Genomic DNA, 22,595 nt, shown 5'->3' with positions numbered 1-22,595 from the left:
AAAGTGGGGAGGGGGAGAAGACCACCTTCTTCCTCATTCTTGAGTAGATGTCACAGTTCCATCATCAGGTCATCCTCCAGGTTGGGCAGGGGAGTTTTCTTGTCCCTACATGGTCAAGCCAGGAGTGTCATGGCACTATGGAAAAATGATTTCAGCTCTCGGTACAATGAGGGTCTTTCACTTTGAAATGTCACCTTTCCATAAATTATTGTTTTTTATGTGTGCAGAGAGCATGTCCTAGGGGTCATTAACTTACTGAGCTCACTGGGCAGGATATGGCTCTCATGACACCACTGTTTTATTGCTTTGGGGCATGTCTCATGCTTCTGTTCCATGGTTTTGTTGCTAAGCAAGCCTGCTTGGCTTTGCGGTTAAGCAAACCTGCTTTCTTGAGTGATCACTAACTTACAGGGGCCTCCCACCCCTTTTTCTTTACCTACAATACCCTAGTGGGATTAACTATTTAATTACCTACTTTGTCCCTTTACTCTGTCTCTATCAGTAGTGACAGGATTTCAGAAGAACGTTTTATGTCTTTATTGTTCGAAGTGAGGAACCCCTTTTCCTTCCAGATTGCCCCGTGAGCATGCACCACGGAGAACACATAGCAAAGAGTCTGTGTATATATTTACTCCCTTGCCTTCAGTGGGAGCAGGGCTCTTGTCAGTGCAATGATTTCCGCCTTCTGAGCTGAGCTCCCTGCGGGGCAGGGCTTTTGCTTCCACAATCTTTTTAAGGTTTACCACCACATACCCAGTGTGTTGGCTACCTTGGTCCATGCAGCTGCTTCCATCGGTGAACAGTTCCATATCTGGCTCAGCTGAGGGTTGGTCCGTTAAGTCTGGTCTGCTAGAGTACACTAGCTCAATGACGTGTAGGCAGTTGTGCTCTGGGAATTGTGCAGCATCAATTGGGAGCAATGTGGCTGGATTTAGGGCTGAAGTGACCTGAAGTCTTACGTTGGAATTGTCTAAGAGAATGGCTTGGTACTTTCCCATTCTCCCAGAACTCAGCCAATAGCCCCCTTTTTGTTCCAGTAAAGAAAGGACGTGGCGAGGGACATCCACAGTGGTGGGTTGCCCCAGAGTAAACTTCTCAGCTTCCTGAAGTCTGTCACATGTAGTGGCTACAACTCGAAGGCAAGGTGGCCGTCCCTTAACAGTCTCTTCTAGTTGTTTTGAGAAGTAGGCAGTGGGTGAGGGGATATTCCCCAGAGCTTGAATTAACACCCCAAGACTTATGCCTTGTCTTTCATGGACATACAATTTGAAAGGTTTCTTTCAGTCTGGTAATCCCAAAGTCGGGGCTGAGACTAAGTTTGTTTTTATTGTTTCAAAGGCTGTTTGGCACTCTTTAGTCCAAGTAAGGGTCTCAAGATCATGTCCCTTTAAAGCCTCATAGAGAGGTTTTCCTATGAGATCCAAATCTGACAGAACCCTGCCATTCCCAGGAACCCTCTCAGTTGCCTGTGGGTCTTGGGTATTCCCAAGCCTGCAATTGCCTGTTTTCTATCAGGCAAAAGATCCCGCTGTCCTTGGGAGAGGAAAGAGCCCAGATAGGTGACTTGCTTACATATCTGGGCCTCTTTCTGGGAGACCTTATATCCACAACTGGCCAAATCGTTCAGGGTTCTGATGGTATCTTATAGACATTTATCATATGTAGGACTTGCTATGAGCAAATTGTCCACATATTGGAGTTAGACTCCTTCATCCAATATTAAGTTTCTGAGGTCCCTAGCCAACATTTCCCCAAACGAAGTAGTGTTACTGAATGAATCAGGTCCTGCAGCTTGCCGCTTACAAAATCAATACTCACAAATGTCGGTAGAAAGAAAAGGTGCCTTTAATCAGAACACCAGCAATCTGGGAAGATGGTGGCCTCAGCCCAAAACCACCTCCAAAGATTTTGCTCAGAAATCAAAGTTTTGAAAGGGAAACAGAGAAGGAATCTCAGTTAATCATTGAGATGGGGGTCAGAGTTAGCGCCACCGCCCACTGTGTGCAGGCTTGTCGACTTCTGATCTTCCTCTAGACATTATCTTGTTCACAGAGTTTGCTCACACAGTTTGTTCCAGAGTTTACTGAAAGGGAAGCTAGGGAAGAGATCTGGTCATCTGTTAATTACTTATTCTTCATTTTTACTGCTTTGATCTATGGAAAGAACCGAAAAGTTAGGTAAGGTATTGTTTGATTAAAAGATTTGAAAGGTGTGCTTGGGTCAGATATGAGTAGAGCATGGGGCTGCTTGATTTAAAAGTTAGTTACAGTATAGCCTTGCTAAAGTGACAAGGAAAGGGGCTTCCTGCTGAGGGTGGTTTCCTGCAAAGAGCAGCTTACCGTAGGGGAATTCTTAAATCCTTGAGGCAGGACAATCCAACAATACTGTTGGACTACCTGTGTTTCTGGGTCCTGCCACGTAAAAGCAAATAGCTGCTGTGATTCTTCTGCAATAGGAATGCAGAAAAAAGCATGTTTCAAGTCCCAAACCGAGAACCAGCTGTATTCTCCAGCAATCGTTGTGAGCAGTGTACGGATTAGGTACCACAGGGTGCAAATCTTTGACTATTTCATTAATAGGCCTCAAGTCTTGGACAAAGCAATACTCTGCCGAGTTTGGCTTTGACCGGGAGAATAGGGGGGTTGTTCAGGGACTTGTAAGGTTTAATCAGTCCTGTTTTCAAAAACTTTTCGAGAATTGGCTGAATTCCCTTTTGGGCCTCTTGACTCAGAGGATATTGTTTTAGATTAGGTGTCCCAGCATTCCTTTTTAATGGGATTCATATTGGCCATGCATTTTTGGCTTTCCCTGGGGTGCTGTCAGCCTACACTTCTGGCCTTACCTTTTCATAGACTTCAGGGGGGAAAAGAGCTCCATCTCCTTTTCTGGGGTTTCCATGAGCCCCATCTGTAGGCTCAAAGCGTGCTCTGGTGGGTCCCTGATGTCAAGCTATTCTGTCAAAAATGTTACTTGAGCTTTTAATTTACAAAGGAGGTCCTGTCCCAAAGGAGGGATTGGACACTCTGGCATATATAAGAAAATGTGTTTCAGGGTGAGGTCCCCTAGTTGACATTCTAGAGGTTGTAAGAATGAACGATTTTGTACTTCTCCAGAGACTCGCATGACCAGGATGGATTGAGATGTTTTCTGTGCCACCTTGGTGTTTACCACAGAATATGTTGCACCCATGTCTATTAGAAAGTCAATCAACTTTTTCCGCACTGTCAAAGTTGCCCGGGACTCCTGTGGGGAGATTGGAATTTGATGCCTCAAGTCCAAGGGAGCCCCCAGGCCTCTTCACTTACCATGAGCTTTCCTCTCTTTCTACCATGCAAGAGAGCCTCCCTGCTTCCTTTTATCGTTTTTGTTCCTATGTTTCAGCCTAGGGCAATCTTTTTTCCAGTGCCCTTCCTCCTTAACAGTAAGCCCATCGTTCTTTCCACAGTGGTGGCTTACCTCTCTTTGGGTTACTCACCTTCTGGGAATCCAATGCTGCTGCCAGAAAAGTGGTGTTCTGTTTTGCATCTTCTTTCTTCTGTCGTCATCCCCTGTTGTTGAACACGTTAAAAGCAACACCTACCAATTGAGAAGGGTCCATTCCAAATGCACCATCTAACTTTTGTAGTTTTCTTCTTACATCTGGGGAGCTTTGCCCGATGAAGGTCATATTTGCCATCCTTTTATTCTCGGGCCTCAGGATCTGCATCCCTGTAGCATCTATGAGCTTGATAAATTCTATAAACGCTGATGGATTCTCACTGGGTTTTTGTTCTATCTCCTGAATTTTGTTTAAGCTCTTTTGCCTAGGTACCCCCTTTTGAAGACCCGCTACACTTTCTATTGATATAATGCTCTAGGTGTGGCATGCGTCCATTTTTAGGTCCCAATTAGGCTCAGCAATAGGAATGCCAGATTTGCTTCTGGAGTTTCACCTGGATCCGCTAGATAGAGCTGGTGTGCTTCCTCTCTAGCCTTGTCAACAACCATCCTCCTTTCATCCCCAGTAAGCATCCTATTCTTAAGAGTGTGAATGTCCGCCCGAGTGGCATGTTGAGTGGCAAAGACAGATATAAAAAGTTTAGTCATGCAGAGGGGGTCCTCTCGGTAAGCAGGGTTATGGTCTTTCCAGTTAAGCAAATTGTAAGGCACGACACGAAAGACGGAGGAGAGCTTAAACAAGCTTTATTTGGGAACGCTCCCGGGCGAGGTTCACTGGTCCGAGAGAAAGGGGCCAGAGAAGTCGCGCTCGGGTGCGGGCATGAACAAAATTTATAGGGGCGGACGCAGGGGAGGTGCTTGCTGTGTGAAGCAGCCCTTTTTTGGTAATCTCTCGGGTGTTGTGGCAATGTCAGGTGTCGGTTGCATCAGCCTCAGAGCCGTTGGTTCCGCCCCTCGGGGAGCGGGAAGACGGGGGCCCGAGTGGTGTCGCAATGTCAGGAGTGGTTGCATCAGCCACTTTGGCGGGGGTTCCGTCTGGCTCCCTGGGCCCTTCCCCGGACCTGCTGGCCTTACACAAATATGAAGTTGAGAATGGATTGTGCATCCATAGAAACCTATCTGGTTGGCCATTTGCATGAAAGCCTTCTATGGGATATCAGCACAAGGGAAATTTCCCAGCTCCGGAAGTGGCTCCAGGTCCAAACTGAATGCGCTGTTGGGTTTTAAGTGGTGATACCAAACCAGGTCTCCGTGCCCCAGCGGTTAACCTAGAAACGTCTACTTGATCCCCATTAGTAGGGGAAACAGGAGGCGGTAAAAGGGGTGAATATATTGGCGGCATGGGGACGGTCGGCACAGCTGCTGGTACAGTCGGCTCTGCCGGTGGGGGAAGCGGATAGGCTACAGTTCCGGTTTTTTTTTCCTTTTTTCTTTGTTTTTTGCGGTACGCGGGCCTCTCACTGCTGCGGCCTCTCCCGTTGCGGAGCACAGGCTCCGGACGCGCAGGATCAGTGGCCATGGCTCACGGGCCCAGCCGCTCCGCGGCATGTGGGATCTTCCCGGACCGGGGCACGAACCCGTGTCCCCTGCATCGGCAGGCGGACTCTCAACCACTGCGCCACCAGGGAAACCCCCGGGGTAAGTTTTGACATAACATGTCCCCGCTGTCATTTCCTCTCTCTCCCTCTTGTAGAACAGATTTTCCCTTGGGTTTCATTTCAGACCGATGCACCGTAAGGCGTTAGCCCTCTGACTCCTTTTCCTCCTGATGTAATAGTATAAATGCTTCAGTGTGTAGGATCCTGTCATTTTCCCCTGCTCTTTCACAAAACAATTCTAACTGCAAGATCGTATAATAATTGAGTGAGTTATTCAGGGGCCATCGCTCTTCTGATCCTAACACATATTGTGGCCATACACTATTACAATATAATATCATCTCTTTCTTAGTTCTAGGCTTGTTATCGAGTCCAAGCTCATTCTCCTTGCTGCAAGACAGGCCAATAAATCGGGAGCGAAGGTGTTGGGGCATGGAATGACCACTTTGTTTGGAATGCCGGGAGTCGAAGCAAATGGCGGACCAGTGTCCTAGAGAAGCATCTTACTAGGGTCTGGATGCTAGTTTCTTTTAGAGAACACGTAAAGGGGGAGGTGAGGAGGTAGAATAAAAGGCCATGAGTTGTTGCAAACATCTCCTGGCTTAATCCAGACTCCCGGAGGGGATGTGTTAATTTCTTGTTGCCTGCAGCCATTTACAGGTGGGCTGGGTCAGGATGTTTCCTGTGAGCTGAACAAAGGTATTTTAGTTTAACATTCAGGCATGGGGCTGGGGGTGCGGCAGGGCTCTCAGAGAATACAGGCCATTATGTATATTTTAAGCTATAGGCAACATTCCTTTAGTGATTATCTTGTAGTAAAAATAGAAAACAAAAGTTAAAATAAAAGAAAGATGTAATACGAAACCAGATTAGTTCTTCCCTGTTACAGGGCCTGATGTAAGGCCGGGCACGTTACAGAAAGCCAGGCTCTTGACATAAACCTAAGCTCTTGAAGAAAAGCAGGGTTAGGAAAGTTAAACCGGGATAAGACGGGTAAAGCCAGATCACCTGACGAAAACCCTGAAAACCTGAGGTCATGCCAGGCAGGAGGAATGCCATAAAACAGGGTCAGGTGAGGTAAAGCAAAGTCAGCTGATGTAAAGCCTGGAAGTGTCGTAAAGCATTGTCAAGTGATGTAAAACAGGGTAAGGTGATGTAAAGCCTGGGAAATTAATGTAAACAAAGCCTGGTAGTGCCGTAAAGCATTGTCAACTGAAGTAGAGCAGGGTAAAGTGTCATAAAGCAGGGTCAGGTGACGTAAATGCCAGGAAACTGAGGTAAAGTATGCGGACCCTTGTATTTAGTGCCAGTTATGTTACAAAAGCTGGGCACATGACGTTCAGCCCAAGGACCAGACATAAAGAGGGAACGTGAAATAAAGCTGTGGCACCAGCTATGAAGCCGGGAACCTGAGGTAAGGCCGGGGCAACTGACCTAAAGCCGAGGGATAAACGTCAGGAAGAAAACATCCTGGATTTCACCCTAGGGGTCTGGCTCCATTCTCTTTGATGTGCTTTGTGGAAACTTGTCACAAGCCTCTAGTGTCTGTGCGTCATCCCCGTTATATTGACATAGTGTTGGTGATGATGTCAGCAAGGTTACTGATAATACACACTTCATGAGTTCATCGTCAGGCAGGTGTATCCTTCAATGTTTCCTCCTACTTGTAGCCCCAGAACCCTTCACCCCCCCACCCCGCCCCCCACCCCAGTCTGCTGTAGCTGAGGGAGCCAGGTGGGTCTCAGGCCTCCACCAGGTCCTGTTGAAAGAACAAGACTGGCCCTTCATCCCACAGAAACTCTTCTGTCCCATTTCATTCCTTTTCTCCCCGCAGATGACCAAAAGCTTTGTGAGGACATTTGCTGTCTTCTAATTAGCCACGTCATTGATTCTGCTTGAGGACAGCCATGAGGCTGGAGGCCCAAGCAAAGATTTCCTCGTGTGGGCTTCGTGACCCACGCCAGTCTCCTTGCCCTGCACGATTCCCTGTAGCTGGGTCTCAGACGTGGGCCTGGCCACACAGAACCTCTCACGTAAGGTCTTCTGCCCTGAGTTGACTCCAGGACACTGTGCTGCAGAACAAGGAGTCCTAGAGGATTCCTCCCCTGCCTCAGCGTCCTCTGAGCTTCTGGAACTGACTCTTGTGAACCACAATGTGTCCTTTTATGGAGCTATCTGGACACATTGTTCTGGCTCTAATGTTGTACCGTGTGTTCCCTCAAAGTTCTCTGTATAACAGGTTATCTGAGTCACAGTATTTGCCCTATGGATTCCTGGATGGTGCTGCATTTTGAGCAAAACCAGGTTTCCTGGTACACAACACGTGGGATGAAACGGCACCACAAGCAGCTGACCCTGCAGCTCTCCAGGACTATGGCTTGTTTTCCCTCCATGTTCCCTACTGCTTCTCCGTGTTCCTTGTTCTCTGCTTTTTCTTCTCCTTCCCTGCGTTCACTCACTGACCCTGCTCTCCTTCCTCCTCCCCAGTGCCTGTCCCTGTTCCCAGCTCCTTTACCACGTTCCCTGATCCCTCTCTTCCTACTTTCTGATCCCGTTGCTGTTCTCTGTGTGATCTGGTCTCTGTTTTTCCTCCCCGTTCTCTTCCCGCTCACTCTCAGCCTGTCCCCATCTATCTGCTCCGTGGCTTCACCAAGACTCTGTTTCCTCTTCTCAAATATTTGATTCACTTCTCTTCTCTAGTTGGGGTAGACTGCAGTAATGGAGAGCAGACGGGGACCGACTTTGCTGTACTTTGTAGGTAGATTTCAAAACAAATGTGGGTTGCTGCTTTCCTGAACTCCTGTCCCATGAAGAAGCCCCATTTGCATGAAAACATTGAGTTCAGTCCACTTGTTGGTGACCGGCTCCTGAGGCCCTCTCTGCTTGCCCACCGTCAATGAAACTATATAAATAAGAGCCTCCCGCATTTCACTGCACCTCACCCAGTTGGTTAGTTGTCTTAATCTCTAAGCTCGTAAGTCTCCCCAAGCCTGTCAATGTTCCCAAACACCCGAAGACTGCCAGGCTCACCAGTCATTCCAAACACACCATTCTTGCTAATCCCATCACCCCTCCTCCAAGCCCCCAAAGCTCACTAAGCACATGAATTCTTATCTGCATGTGGGCACTTGTTTTGTTTTGTAACAATTCACGAAGTTGTACACTTATGTTCACACATCAGTATAATAGAATAAATAAGTATACCCAAATTGTCCTCTCCTCTCTGCCTCTTCATTCTTGTACTTTGCTATTTGAATTCTTCCTCACCTGCAAGTCACACTCCTGGCGCTGTTTTTTCCTCAGTCTCAAGTATAGTCTGCATCTTTACCCCACTGAGAGTATAAAACCTCAAGCTAGAGAGGGTGCTTGATCCAGAGTGTTTTGTGGGTAAGAAAACTTTCATCATGTGAACCTCTCTTAAAGATCATGGAAGCCTTGAGTCGTCTGGGATAGGGAGACAGGGAGAACATCTGGCCTGTTTGGAGGGTTGAGTGTTACATTTGACTGGTAAATCCCACAAGGTCTTAGACACGCACAGGAGATGGTCTTGAGATGTGGGTGTAGTTCGAAGAGTAGGGTCGTGCCTCATGGATGCCATTGGCAGCTTGACCCTTTTCCTCTGATGAGCCTGTAAGCCTGGCTCCCAGTCCAAGGCAGGGACAGGGCTATGGCTCATGGGGTAATGGACAGGTCTGTGGAAAAGGGCATGGTGCATGGGGAGAGGTTCCTGTGCTGCCTGTGACTTCCTCCTATCTACAATCTGGTTTTCCTCTGAATCCCAGTGGACCTATATCCCTCTTCCTGCTCTCCTGTTCTCAGAGGGTCTTTGGGGGGCTACACGGCTCGAGGCAGGAGGCACTCACATTGGGAGTTCAGGCGTCATCATGGCAGACAAGATGAGCTAGTCAAGGCCCATCCTGCCAAACCCTGTCTCCTCCACTGAACCCTGGGGACTTTGAGAGGTCCAGAGCGTGCCTGATCGAATGGATTTAATTCTGAAGTGAGTGATCTCCTGCTGTGTACGGAGAAGATCTTGGAGAATGGTTATGACCTGGGGTCACAGTCCAAGAGGAGAGCCCTGGAGGAGAACAGGGCCACCAGAGCCTGACCTGCCTGCGTCCTCTAGCCAAACACCCGCTTGGCCCTGGGCCTTGCCAGCACTGGGAAGGAGCTGATGGTCTGGTTACAGACCAGTGTGTATCCAGAATTTATGAAGCATGGTGACTGCTTTCTGACCCCTAATTGCCCTCTCACCAAGTCGTTGATTCAATCCGCACATTTCCTTGCTTGACTTGTGCTCTCCTATGATTGCTGCACATAGGGTCTCCAGGGGTCAAGGAGACCTGAGACCTTTTAGGACGTCAGCAAGCTGTAGTGCAGACCAGATGAGCTGGTTGAGGCCTCAAAGACTCAGATAAGAGAAAGCCTGCTTTTCTCCCCATCCCATAATGAGGCATGGACTGGCCTTAGTAATGGCTTGGGCATGGCCAGCCCCATAGATTGGGGTGGGAGCCACGAGCATTGATTATTGACCTGTGCATCTCCTTCCACTGAGGGCCTGAGAGGTCTTGGACATTCTTAGGCTGAAGATGAAGCCATTAATGTTGCATATAATTAGCCCAGTCTAGGACCTGGGAGCTTCATAACTGGCCTCAGATCTTTGTGTGACCTTCCACAAGATCTAGCCAGGGCCTTCCTAGGGCCTAATGTATGGCTACATAAGTACTTGAGATATCTGTTCCCTTCCATGAAATGGGATCATTCTAGTAATTTGCAAAAGGAAATACACCAGAGGTGTTTCACCCATACCTGGACCTGATCTAGATGATAAGATTCCGGATTTTTTAGCTTATACTTTAATGGGAATTTGGGAGACCTTGGGAGGGGATGAGAGTATTTTGCCTGTGGAAGTGTTGTGAATTTTAGGTGCCAGAGGGTGAACTGTAGTAAACAGCCTCTAAGATACCCTTCGATTATTCCTGCCTCTTGTTGCTCATACTTGTGTGTAAACCCGTCCATCTGAGTGTGCACTCGATTTAATGACGGTTCTGAGGCATAGAATGTTGCAGAGTAATGGGATGCCATTTGCTGATTAGGTTATAAAGACTGCATCTTCCTTCTTGGGCAAACTCTTTTGATCTCCCTCATCTTTCTTGCTCTAGGGGAAGCCAGCTGCCATGTCATGAGGCAGGTGAAGAGGGTCTCAAGGCAAAAAACTGAGTTCTTCCAAGAGCCAAGTAAGTAACCTGAGAGGCATAGCCTCCTCCACTCGAGTCTTGAGATATCTGTGGTTCTGATTTTCTTCTTGATCATAGTCTCACAAATCACCCTGAACCACAATCACCAAAGCTGAAAAAAGAACCTTTTGAAACATTGGACTCCATTAAACTTTAAATTATGCTATTTGAAAGATGTTGTTAAAAGAATAAAAGGAGGGCTTCCCTGGTGGCACAGTGGTTGAGAGTCCGCCTGCCGATGTAGGGGACACGGGTTCGTGCCCCGGTCCGGAAAGATCCCACATGCCGCGGAGCGGCTGGGCCCATGAGCCATGGCCGCTGAGCCTGCGCGTCCGGAGCCTGTGCTCCGCAGCGGGAGAGGCCACAACAGTGAGAGGCCCGCGTACAGTAAAAAAAAAAAAAAAAAAAGAATAAAAGGCAAGCAACAGATTAGGGGAAAATCACATAGCTAATAAGGGACTGTATCTTGAATACATAAAGAACTCTCAAATTTCAACAAGAATATGAATAACCAAATACAAAATTGGCAAAAAATTGAACAACTACTTTACAAAAGAAGTTCTACATATGGTAAATAAGCATATAGAAAGGGCTGAACTAATTAGTCATTGGAGAACTGCAAATTAAAATCACAAAGAGATACTACTGCATATTTAATAAAATGTCTAACATAAAAAAGTAATGAAATTTAGAAAATCAAGAGGATAAACAGTAGCATCAACACCACAAGACAGTTAGTGGGAATTTTAGCAAAATGTGTGCAAGACCTGTATCCAGGTAACTATAGAATTTTGCTGCAAGAAACCAAGAAGATGTAAATACGTTGGGATGTATACTATGATCATTGATTGGAGAACTCCACAGAAGTTTCATTTTTTAATATAATAGTAATGAAAACCGTAATGTGCATTTTTGAGGAAACTTATGAGATTATTTTAATATTTACATGAAAATGCAAATATTTTAGAGTAGTTAAAACCATTTAAAAAATGAGGGAAGACCTACACTAGCAGGTTTAATCACATACTTAGATTATATTAAAGAAATATAGGGCTTCCCTGGTGGTGCAGTGGTTGAGAGTCCGCCTGCCGGTGCAGGGGACACGGGTTCGTGCCCCGGTCTGGGAAGATCCCACGTGCTGCGGAGCGGCTGGGCCTGTGAACCATGGCCGCTGAGCCTGCGCGTCCGGAGCCTGTGCTCTGCAATGGGAGAGGCCACAACAGTGAGAGGCCCGCGTACCGCAAAAAAAAAAAAAAAAAAAAGAAATATATATGATAGTGAGAAAGTTTACACATATAGATCAATGGACCACACTAGAGAACTCCTCCCCCCCCCACCTCTACGGTGCAACAAAAATGACAAGATAATTCAATGGGGAAAAGATGGTCTTGCCAACAAATGGAGTTGGAACAGTAAATATTCATACAGAAAAAAAAATATTCAACCCTAAATTAACACCATACAATGAATTAATACAAAATACGTCAATCACCTAAGCATAAAAGTTAGAATTTTACATTTCTAGAAGAAAACATAGAAGAAAAATTTTCACAGTCTTGGGTTAGGAACGTTTTTTTTCACTTATGTCTCCAAAAGCATCAATCATGCAAAAAAAAAAAAATGAATTGGACTTCAAAATACACCACGAAAATAAAAACAAATAACACAGACTGAGAGAGAGAATATGATAGATTAGATAGATAGATAATTGACAAAGAAATTTTACCAAAGAAAGTGTGCATTTGGTAAATAAGCACATACAAGATGATCAACATCATTAAGGATTGGAGAAATGCAATTTAAAACCACAGTGAGATACCACTGCACATTTAAAAATTTTTAAATGTCTCAAATTGTCAGACAAAGAATATATGGAAAGAACTCTTAATAAGAAGAATACAACCCATAGATACTTTTTAAACTAAGGTACGCACATGACTAATCAGTACACGACAGGTGCTGAATATCATAAACCAAACTGGGAATTCACATTTAATCCAGAATTATCTGTTGTTTGTGGCCAGTCCCCTCAGTGTCACTGCAGCCTCCACGGGAAAACAGATTGTCCTTCATTTTCTTTTTTTTTTTTTTGCGGTACACGGGCCTTTCACTGCTGTGGCCTCTCCCGTTGTGGAGCACAGGCTCCAGACGCGCAGGCTCAGCGGCCATGGCTCACGGGCCCAGCCGCTCCACGGCACGTGGGATCTTCCCGGATCGGAGCACGAACCCGTGTCCCCAGCATCGGCAGGCGGACTCAACCACTGCGCCACCAGGGAAGCCCATGTCCTTCATTTTCAACCCCCATCAAATCTCCCAGATTGCACAGGCCCATCGATTCATGTTAGGGGAGCCTGGAAAGGGTCTCTGCACACTTTCTCCTCCAAAGGTTTGGGTATATGTAAGGATAAATTCTTTAGTCTCTTCATAGCAGGGAATTCCTGAATTGTAACTCCTTTCTTACCCTGGCCAGCCTCCTGTGTTAAATTCCAGGATCCTGGCCATATTAGCAGGAATATGCCTGTCCATGAAATTAACATTTAAACAAATGAACTTTTCCAACCTCCATGTCCCCACCAAAATACAAGGTCTTTAAAAACGGCTCTGGGTGAATGGGGTTGGGTGAATTCCTAGAGCCCAGCAAATTCTCTTGAAATATTAGGACTCTGGATTCCCACAGATTCCCTTGTATTAATCACCTCTTACTGCTTTAACAACTTATCACAACTTCAGTGGCTTAAAACAGTACAAATGTGTCTTATTACAGTTCTATAGGTTAGAAACCCAACATGGATCTCACTCACCAGGCTAAAAATCAGGATGTCATTGGGAGGGCTTCCCTGGTGGCGCAGTGGTTAAGAATCCGCCTGCCAATGCAGGGGACACGTGTTCAAGTCCTGGTCCGGGAAGATCCCACATGCCGCAGAGTAGCTAAGCCTGTGCGCCTCAACTACTGAGTGTATGCTCTAGAGACCACGAGCCACAACTGCTGAGCCCGTGTGCCACAGCTACTGAAGCCCACATGCCTAGAGCCTGTGCTTGTGCTCTTGTGCTCCGCAACAAGAGAACCCACCACAATGAGAAGCCCATGCACCACAATGAAGAGTAGTCCCCACTCACCGTAACTGGAGAAAGCCTGCACATAGCAACAAAAACCCAACTCAGCCAAAAAACCAAACTAATTAATTAATTAATTTAAAAAAAAGATCATTGGGGATGTGTTCTTTTCTGGAGGTTCTAGAGGAGAACCTGTTTCCTTGCTTTTTCTAGCTTCTACAATCTTCCTATATTCCTTGGGTCATGGTCTCCTGCCTTCATATCCAAAGCTGACAGTGTTGCATCTCTCTGAGTACTCTTCTGTCACCACATTTACTTTTCTGACTGAGATCTAAGAAAGGTTCTCTACTTTTCAATATTCACACAGTTAAATCGGGTCCACCCAGATAATCCAGAATAATCTCCCCAACTCAGTGTCCTTAAATTTAATCATGCCAACAAGCTCCCTTTTGCTATGTAAGGTAACATAATCACAGGTTCTTGGGATTAAGACACAGACATATTGGGAGGGGGGCATTATTCTGCTATGGATTGAATTATGTCCACCCAAATCCATATGTTAAAGCCTTAACCCCCAGTGTGATGGTATTTGGAGGTAGGGCCTTTGGGATGTAATTAGGTTTAGAGAGCCGTGAGGATGGGTCTTCATCATGGAGTTAGTGGCCTTATAAGAAGAGACCAGAGAGCTTGCTCACTCTCCACCATGTGAGAATACAGTAAGAAGGCAGTGATCTGCAAACCAGAAAGTGGGCCCTCACCAGAAACCAGATCTGTCATCACCTTGGTTTTGGACTTCCCAGGCTGCAGAACTGTGAGGAATAAACATCTGTTGTTTAAGCTACCCAGTCTATGCTATTTTATTATAGCCGCTTAAGCTGACTAAAACACTTGCATACTCTTCAGGCCATGCCACACTCCTGTTTTTCATTATAGATGATCAAGGCAACTGAGAGAGTATATGAGTTCATTTGTATAACTTCTAAGGAGGATAACTATTTACATCCAAAAGTAGACATCGCGGGAGAAGTTGAACTTCTCAGGAGGCACTTACCTTGGTTCCTCATCTAGGCTAAGCTGACCATTGTCCAGACTCCTACCCCTAACCCTTGGTATGCGTTCCTCAAAAGTATACCCAACCCATCTTCCCAGGACAAAAGGTTCCACTCCCTGCACATTATTCTTCATGAGTCTCCCAGTACTGACCAGCCATGTCCATTCTATACCTGCCCCAGGGTGCCCTGAGTCTCTGGAACAGACTATTTGTAAACCACAACGTGTTCTTGTCTGTGGATATCTACACACACTGAGGTGGCTCCGGGCTATGACCTCTGTTCCCATGAGCCTTTCTGAATCACAAGAAATTAAAACTGAATATATGCAGCAGGAATTACTAGGGAAGATTTCTAGCTGGGAGTAGCAGCAAGGCAAACTCTGGGTCTACAAGGGAGAATGCAGCTATGCTATTTTAGACTGTGTCTTGGGCTTGTTGAATATTATATGGCATGGTTCCTTTTATTTATTTATTATTTATTTATTTATTTTATGGTGTTGCATTTGCTTTTTTTTCTTCCAGTTGTATTGAGATGTAATTGACATACAGCACTGTATAAGTTTAAGATGTACAGCATAATGATTTGACTTATATACATCATGAAATGATTACCACAATAACTTTAGCGAACATCCATCATTTTATATAGACAAAATTAAAGAAACAGAAAAAGATTTTTTCCTTGTGATTAGAACTCTTAAGGTTTACTCTTGTAACAACTTTAATATATAACATATATATGAGCACTGTATATGATAGTGATAATTATATTTGTTCATATCGTACATTACATCCCAGGTACTTATTTATCTTATAACTGGAAGTTTGTGCTTTTGACAGACTTCTTCCAATTTCCCCTTCCCCCAACGACTGCCTCAGGTAACCTGATCTCTCTTTCTATGAGTTTGTTTGTTTGTTTGTACATGGTTCCTTTGAAAATCTTCCATTTTAGTAAGTGATCAATCTGTTTTGGTTTGGAACGCATATTCTGACCTGCTTTTATGGGCTGTAGCTCAGCTATGAATTTAGCTTTCAAAGCCTTTGCAGTGTGACTCTTGTCTCCCTCACGTGTGTGCTACCCAGAGGCCAATTTTGAAACTTGTTTGGTTTTCTATATTGTAATTCACTTCTCAAACCTTCTTCTGTGTTGGTTATAGCCGCTTTCATACGTACATTTCTTAAGGGTCTACCAGGACATCAAATACAGATTTAGTGAATCCCTTTCTCCTGCTCCATCATTTCCATAAAGCTCCCCATACTCTCTAGTTGGGATAGGAAAAAATGCCATCTTGTTATTGTAGGGAAGCAATGAGGATGTAGGAATGGAATTTCAAGCTCTAGGCAACAAGATGACAGCAGTCACACACACACTGAGGGAGAAGCAGACTACAGAATTAGTCCAGGGAAGTCACTAAACAGACAAATAAAAATCCATCAACTACAACCACCCACAAGGCAGCAACAGAATCTAAAGTTAGTATAACATACTGTCTAAAATGCCAGTTTTTCAAGAATACATGCAAAGAAGCAGGAAAGTGTGCCTTATACACAGGAAGAAAAAAATCTGTCAATAGAAATCTTCTCTGAGGGGGCTAAGATGTTGGACTTAGTTGAAAAGGACTTCAAAACAGGTGTTATAAATATGCCTTAAAAACTAAAGAATCAAAGAAAATACAATTACATGACTCATAAAATTGATAACATGGATAAATACATTGAAATCATACATATGAACTAGTAGGAATATCTGGAGTTAAATAAGTACAATAACTGGTATGGGTGATTCACTGGAGAGGTTCAACAGCAGATATGAGCTAGCAGAAGGAAAAATCTGCAAAACTGAAGATAGATCAATACAGATTGTCCAATTGATGGACATAAAAGAATGTATTCAAAGAAAAATAAGAGAATCTTAAGAGACCCTTGGGAAACCATTAAACATACTACATTAAACATGCAATGCTAATCCCAGAGAGAGACAGAAGGAAGGAAAGGAGGAAGGGAGGGAGGGAGGAGGGAAGGAAGGAAGGAAGGAAGGGAGGGGTCAAAAAGAGACATTTAATGGCTGAAAGCTCAGATATGAGGAAAAGTATTAATATGTGCATTTAAGAAGTTCAACAAATTCAGAATAGGTTAAGCACAAAGAATTCTACACCTAGATGCTGGGGATGACATATACCTAGCCTAGGCCACTGTTCTAAAGTGCTGCTCCTTTGGCGTTCCTGGCTGAGACACTCCACAGAGTTTCTGCAGGGCTCTCAAGCTACTTAGGAGATAAATAGTCAACTGTATTTTATTTTCGTCTTTTGGGCATATCTGTGAGAGAAATACAGGCTGATGATGGGTTCACAAATCAATTGGAATCATTCTTCTTAGGTTACTTAATGCAAGTCACCAACTCCACCTGCCCTAGACTCCTTTGCTTTATTTTGTTTATTCTTAGGAAGGGCCTTTTCACAATTTTGTTTTTACATTTTAACTTGTTAAATGAACTTTAATTTTGGAAATTTAGTATGGAGAGTTCCTGTATACCTTTCATCCGGTTTCCCCAGGGAAAGTACCTAAAATACATGGTATGCAACCATTGTACATTCGTTAAAACTATTAAATTAGCGTTGGTACAATATTATGAGCTAAACTATAAACTTTATTCATGTTTAATCAGTCTTGCCACCCATATCCTTTTTCACTTCCTTGGTCAAATTCTGGATAACAGATGACATTGACTCCTTAAGTGCCATTAGTCTTCTACAATATGTGGCAGTTTTCAATCTTTCCTAGCTTTTCATGACCTTGAGAGTTTTGAAGAGTACTAGTCAGGTATTTTATAGAATGTCCCTCATTGTTGTCTGTCTGGTGTTTTCTCTTGTTTAAATTTGGGTTATGGATTTTCAAGAAGAATACCATAGAGGTATTCCCCTTCTCATTGTATCATGTCAGGTGATACATGATATCAGTATGAACCATCACTGGTGATATTCACCTTGATCACTTAGTTGAAGGTGTCTGTCAGGTTTCTCCACTGTAAAGTTGCTAATTTTACCTTTTCATACTTTATTTTTTGGAAGTGAGTGAGTCATTAAGTCCAGTCTGCGCTCAAAGAAGGAAGTGAAGTCCTCTAGGGCAGTGGTCCCCAACCCCCAGGCTGTGGACCTGTAGTGGGCTGCAGCCTGTTAGGAACCAGGCTGCACAGCAGGAGGTGAGCGATGGTCAAGGGAGCGAAGCTTCATCTGCTGCTCCCCATCGCTCCCCATCGCTCGCATTACCGCCTGAACCATCGCTCGCATTACCGCCTGAACCATCGCTTGTATTACCACCTGATCTATTCCCCCCAACTCCTCATCTGTGGAAAAATTGTCTCCCACAAAACCGGGCCCTGGTGCCAAAAAGTTGTGGACCAGTGCTCTAGCGGTATCTACGTATGTTATTTGGAAAACTTTTGTAGGAAGGATTTGCCTCTTTTCCTCATTTATTTCTTTATTCAATCTTTAATTTATATCCATATAATTAGTGATATTTATTTTTTCTTTTTGGGCATAATCCTATACTGTCACTATATATTTTGGGCAAATTATTCCAGCTTTAACCATTGAGATCTCTTTGAGATCAACTCCTGTTTCCTTTTGGGATATCTGTAATTCTTACGTATTTATTTAAATTTTGTGCTTTCTTCTCGGCCATGGTCACCGAGGGGTGGAGAAAATGGAGGAGAGGTGGGTTCAAGGGTTACAGACTTTCAGTTATAGATAAGTTCTGGGGATTGAGTGTACTGCATGTGCCATAGTTAATGATACTGTGCTGTATACTTGAAACTTGCTAAGAGAGTATGTTAAGGGTTCTCACAGCACTGAAATAATTTTTAAAAGAAAATGCAACTATATGAGATGATAGATGTATTAATTTAGCTTGACTGTGGTCATCATTTCACAATGTATACATATATCAAACCATCATGTTAACTTCTTTAAATATATACAGTTTTATCAATTATACCTCAATAGCTGGAAAAATCTGTACATCCTTGATTTGTGGCACAAGATGATGCCCTGGGATCATTTTGCATTGTCCCTGCTTCTGTCCTGGAATCAGCCATTTCTCCCTGGTGCTGCACTCTTTGTCACGTTCTACCAAATATTTTCCTAACTCAGAGCCTTTCAAGGGCTTCCCACTAAGTCAATACCTATGAAAAGGTCATAATGTATTCCAGTGAGGGACACGTTGAGCCTGCTAGGAAAGTAGAGACAATGTCTCAGTATAATGACAGTACATAGATATCATGTACTGGCAAGAGCCATGGAGTGGATGTGGAACCAGACTCTGAGGTTGCTGGCCAGGTGGTATTGAAGATTCCATTTGGATCAGAACACCAAGGATACAGGATTTAACACCAAGGCAGGAACTGTTTTAGATGGTGTCAACCTGTCTCTAGGATGGCTCCTAGCAATGTGTAATAACTAAAGTACTTGATGGAGAAAAACCAGAAATGCCATAGCAGACAGAAGAAGGTAACATAGACCCACAGAAGTAGGCGTGTTGGAGTGGATTAACTACGTAAGATGAGAAAAACTATCAGACCACTCAGTTCTTTAAGAGGGCCCATGAGATAACCGTTTATATCATCCATAAGTAATGTACTGGGGAGAAAGGCATCAGAATCATAGCAAGTTATTTAGTGGCTCCCCTCTAAGCTCAGTACTGAAAATAGGAAATGCCATTCAGATCTGAGATCGCTAATAGCATTGGAAATGGTAGGTAACCAAGAATATAGGTACTAGGTATAGGACTTAACCGTCAAAAGCCTGGTGATACAATTATCTTCGTGAGCTACAAGGTGGGAATGGAAGACAAAGGGGCCTGAATGGCTGAAAGTAATCGAGTTAAGTAATAGAAAAGAGTCCCCCTCAAGCAGATTAGATGGGCAGCCATCATGGTAGTTCTCAGTCTGTACAATCAAATGAAGTAAAAGAGGGATGGGAGGCTCAGGGAAGCCGTCAAAATGAACACTTCCCCAGTCCTGAGCCACTGTCTTTACTGGGAACACACTAAATGCTGGAGAGGATTGGTCCACAGAAGGGAAGACCCTATAACACCATACAGTAAACATTTTCCTGGTCCTCCAATGGGACTCTGGACCTTTTGGTAACTATATACTGGGACAAGGAGTCTAACTGAGCATTTCCATCACTGTTCAGCGCGGGTCTGAGTTCACATTGCTATCCGGAGAAACAAGTTTGATTGGGATCATATGAGAGCCAGGTAATTAGTAGAATCCTGGCCCCAATACAGCTCACTCTGGGTTGACCAGGTCCACATAAACTATGCTTGCACTGGATCATTCCCAGGTGAAAACTTAGGATCCTCTCAGGTCTGTTCTGAGCATGTGCCTTGTCCTGGGCCTGTGCATAACCTTCTAACTTCCCTGTCTATGTGAGTGCTTTTGAATGCGTGATTTCCCAGAGAAAGTCTTCCCAGATTTTGCTCTGAAGTTTTGCTCTCTGGCCTTAAGCAATCTATTGAATGTTTTGAAGGTAATATTTTTGCCCCAGGCATCTGAGGGTAGTTAATAGGCCTTGTAGTGTTTCTGAGGAATGCCTGTTACTTTTCTGCTCTGTTATGCTGGCTTCCAAGTTAGATGAAACAGAGATGAGGAACTTTTATTAGTTTTATAGGTAGCCCCCAGACAGATCTGAACAGATATACAGTAATTTGAAAAAAAGATCTACTCAGTTCCTTCCTGATCCAGGGAGAAGCGTTCCTTTCAGGGAATGCAGGTTGCTACTGCTTTAAAACTGCTGCTTGGCTGGGGAGAGGGGTGGAATAAGGGCAAGTAAAATAACCACAAAACTTTTCTGCAATTTTGAAGATTCATTTTTTTCTTGATTCAGCATTGGCTTAATTGAGGTACATTGTTGATTGCTGGAGAGTTCTGATAAAATTGGTTCTGATAGTTTCTGTTTTTGATGTGTCTGTGGGGAGACAAGAGCTTAGAGCTGCCATTTTGCTGACATTACTCTTCCAGATACTGGCTTTTAAATACCATTCTCTGATTTTAAAAAATATGGGGTTTGCAAATGGGTACAGGAGCCAACCTGAAATTGCTCCCAGTAAGCAAAGCTGGAACAATTTGAGCAAATACATAGATAATACTAGTACTGGATTATATAACCCAAGAAACTAAATATCCACGAGTCTATGAAAATGTGAATGAATCATTGAATGCATAAATAGATGGGGGGAAAGGAGGTCGATCTTCCTTATAGAACAATTTGAACGTATTCCAATTACTTTCCCTTCCCTGGAGTGTAGGCTGGACTTCTAGCTCACTTCCTAATGTTAGGGTATGGAGGGAATTCCCTTGGAAGTCCAGTGGTTAGGACTCTGCACTTTCATCCCTGAGGGCGCAGGTTCAATCCCTGGTTGGGGAGCTGAGATCCCACAAGCCTTGCGGTGCGGCCAAAAAAAAAGAAAAGAAAAGATAGGGTATGGAGAGAGAAAAGAAAAAGTGGCTTTACAGTGGAGAAGACATGGTAGAAACCACCTTAACCAAATGATCAGGATTAACATCACCAGAGATACCACGGGCATATGACGTACTCCTGTTATGATTTCATGCGAAGGGTACTTGCTCTTCGGGGATTTTTTTCTCCCATAAAAAATGTAACCCTAGTCTAATAATGAGAATACAGGAGACAGAAATCGAGGGATATAGTACAAAATATATGATCAATACTGTTTACATTTTCTAAGTTGTACAAAAAAGGACTAAGAAACTGTCGCAGGTCAGAGGAGACGAAGGAAACATGGTGACTAAATGCTGCGACCTGGAATAGATTCTGGCACAGAAAACGACATTAGTGGGGAAACTGGTGAAATCTGAACAGGGTCTGTCATTTAGCTAATAGTACTGTGCCCATATTAACTTTTCAGTTTTGACAAATGTACCCTGGTTATGTAAGATATTCTCCTTAGGGCAAACGAGGTTAAGGCTGTAAACAATTCTGTGTACCCTCTTAGAATCTTTTCTGCAAATCTAAATTTATTCTAAAGTCTAAAAATGAATAGAACAAAACAAAATAGAGAATGCGCTGTCTTTGAAGGACTCTAGAAGAGTTTGGTGTTGTGAAATTATGTTAAAAGGAGACATTTAATCAGTTCCCAAAATATGAACTGTTCAGACTCATATCTGCCGTACATCTCCTACAACTCTAACTTGTGTCTGCACCTTACTGTGTTGTCATAATGTTGGCTGTGCTGCATTTTATTTTTGGAAACATGTTTTACTTAAAAGTAGTCAAACTCACTAACAATTTCCTGCATATTTTGTGCCTTTTGTATCTTGAAGTCCTAAAGATAGCCTCCTTTGTGTTATGATAAAATTTTAAAAGTTTTACTCTTTGGGAGCTGGAATACCCTCCCTTCTCTTGCCCAATGATTCTTGGGTTCAGCAAATCATCTAGGGAATGTTCGGGGCATGTCAGGTGGAGTTTGACTCCAAATCCCACTGGATCTGTTTCTTTGTCCAGGCTGTGTTTTGCTTTGGATGGAGTGAGAAGATGGCAGGAATTTTGGAATGGGAAGGGTTAGGGTCAGGCATGAGTTTGCTGGATGAATAAGAGATAAAAGGTAAATGAAGGGCTTCCCTGGTGGCGCAGAGGTTGAGAGTCCGCCTGCCGATGTAGGGGACGCGGGTTCGTGCCCTGATCCGGGAGGATCCCACGTGCCGCGGAGCGGCTGGGCCCGTGAGCCATGGCCGCTGAGCCTGCGCGTTGGAGCCTGTGCTCCGGAACGGGAGAGGCCACAACAGTGAGAGGCCCGCGTGCCGCACAAAAAAAAAAAAAAAAAAAGGTAAATGAAGAATACAGAGGATCAAGGAGATTTTTCATCAGGATGGAGTTTGTTATCCTGAGATTTATTTTCATAAATTTTATTAATGCATATGTTACTTATAGAAAGTAAACAAAACTTAAGGGTACAACTCAATAAACTTTCACAAAATCACCCCAGCTTGTCCCCATTTCCCACATCAAGGAACCAAACATTATAACCCTACAGTGAAAGGACAGGCTGAAGTACTGCTTGGACTACTTCAAGTAGTTTAAATGAACTGGAGGAGTTTTTGCATTCCACGTAGTTGTTAGTGGTCTGGATGGAAAGGTCATAGGATTAACAGTTGGATGAGCTGGTGGGGTCCTTGGGTGGAACGGTAGAGTTGTGTCC

At 44.1% G+C, this 22,595-nt stretch overlaps 1 long non-coding RNA gene across 1 annotated transcript in view; it reads left to right on the top strand.

Moving 5' to 3' along the window:
* The window catches only part of LOC137215516 (uncharacterized), a 69,669-nt gene that overhangs the window by 4,014 nt on the left and 43,060 nt on the right, over positions 1 to 22,595 (top strand). The window contains exon 2 of the long non-coding RNA XR_010939304.1: positions 10,199 to 10,273. This is a non-coding gene — a long non-coding RNA (uncharacterized lncRNA). The remainder of the gene's footprint in view (positions 1 to 10,198; positions 10,274 to 22,595) is intronic.

The sequence above is a fragment of the Pseudorca crassidens genome, chromosome 20 (genome assembly GCF_039906515.1).
Source record: "Pseudorca crassidens isolate mPseCra1 chromosome 20, mPseCra1.hap1, whole genome shotgun sequence".
Lineage (NCBI taxonomy): Eukaryota > Metazoa > Chordata > Mammalia > Artiodactyla > Delphinidae > Pseudorca > Pseudorca crassidens.
This window is presented reverse-complemented; position numbering and strand designations above follow the sequence as displayed.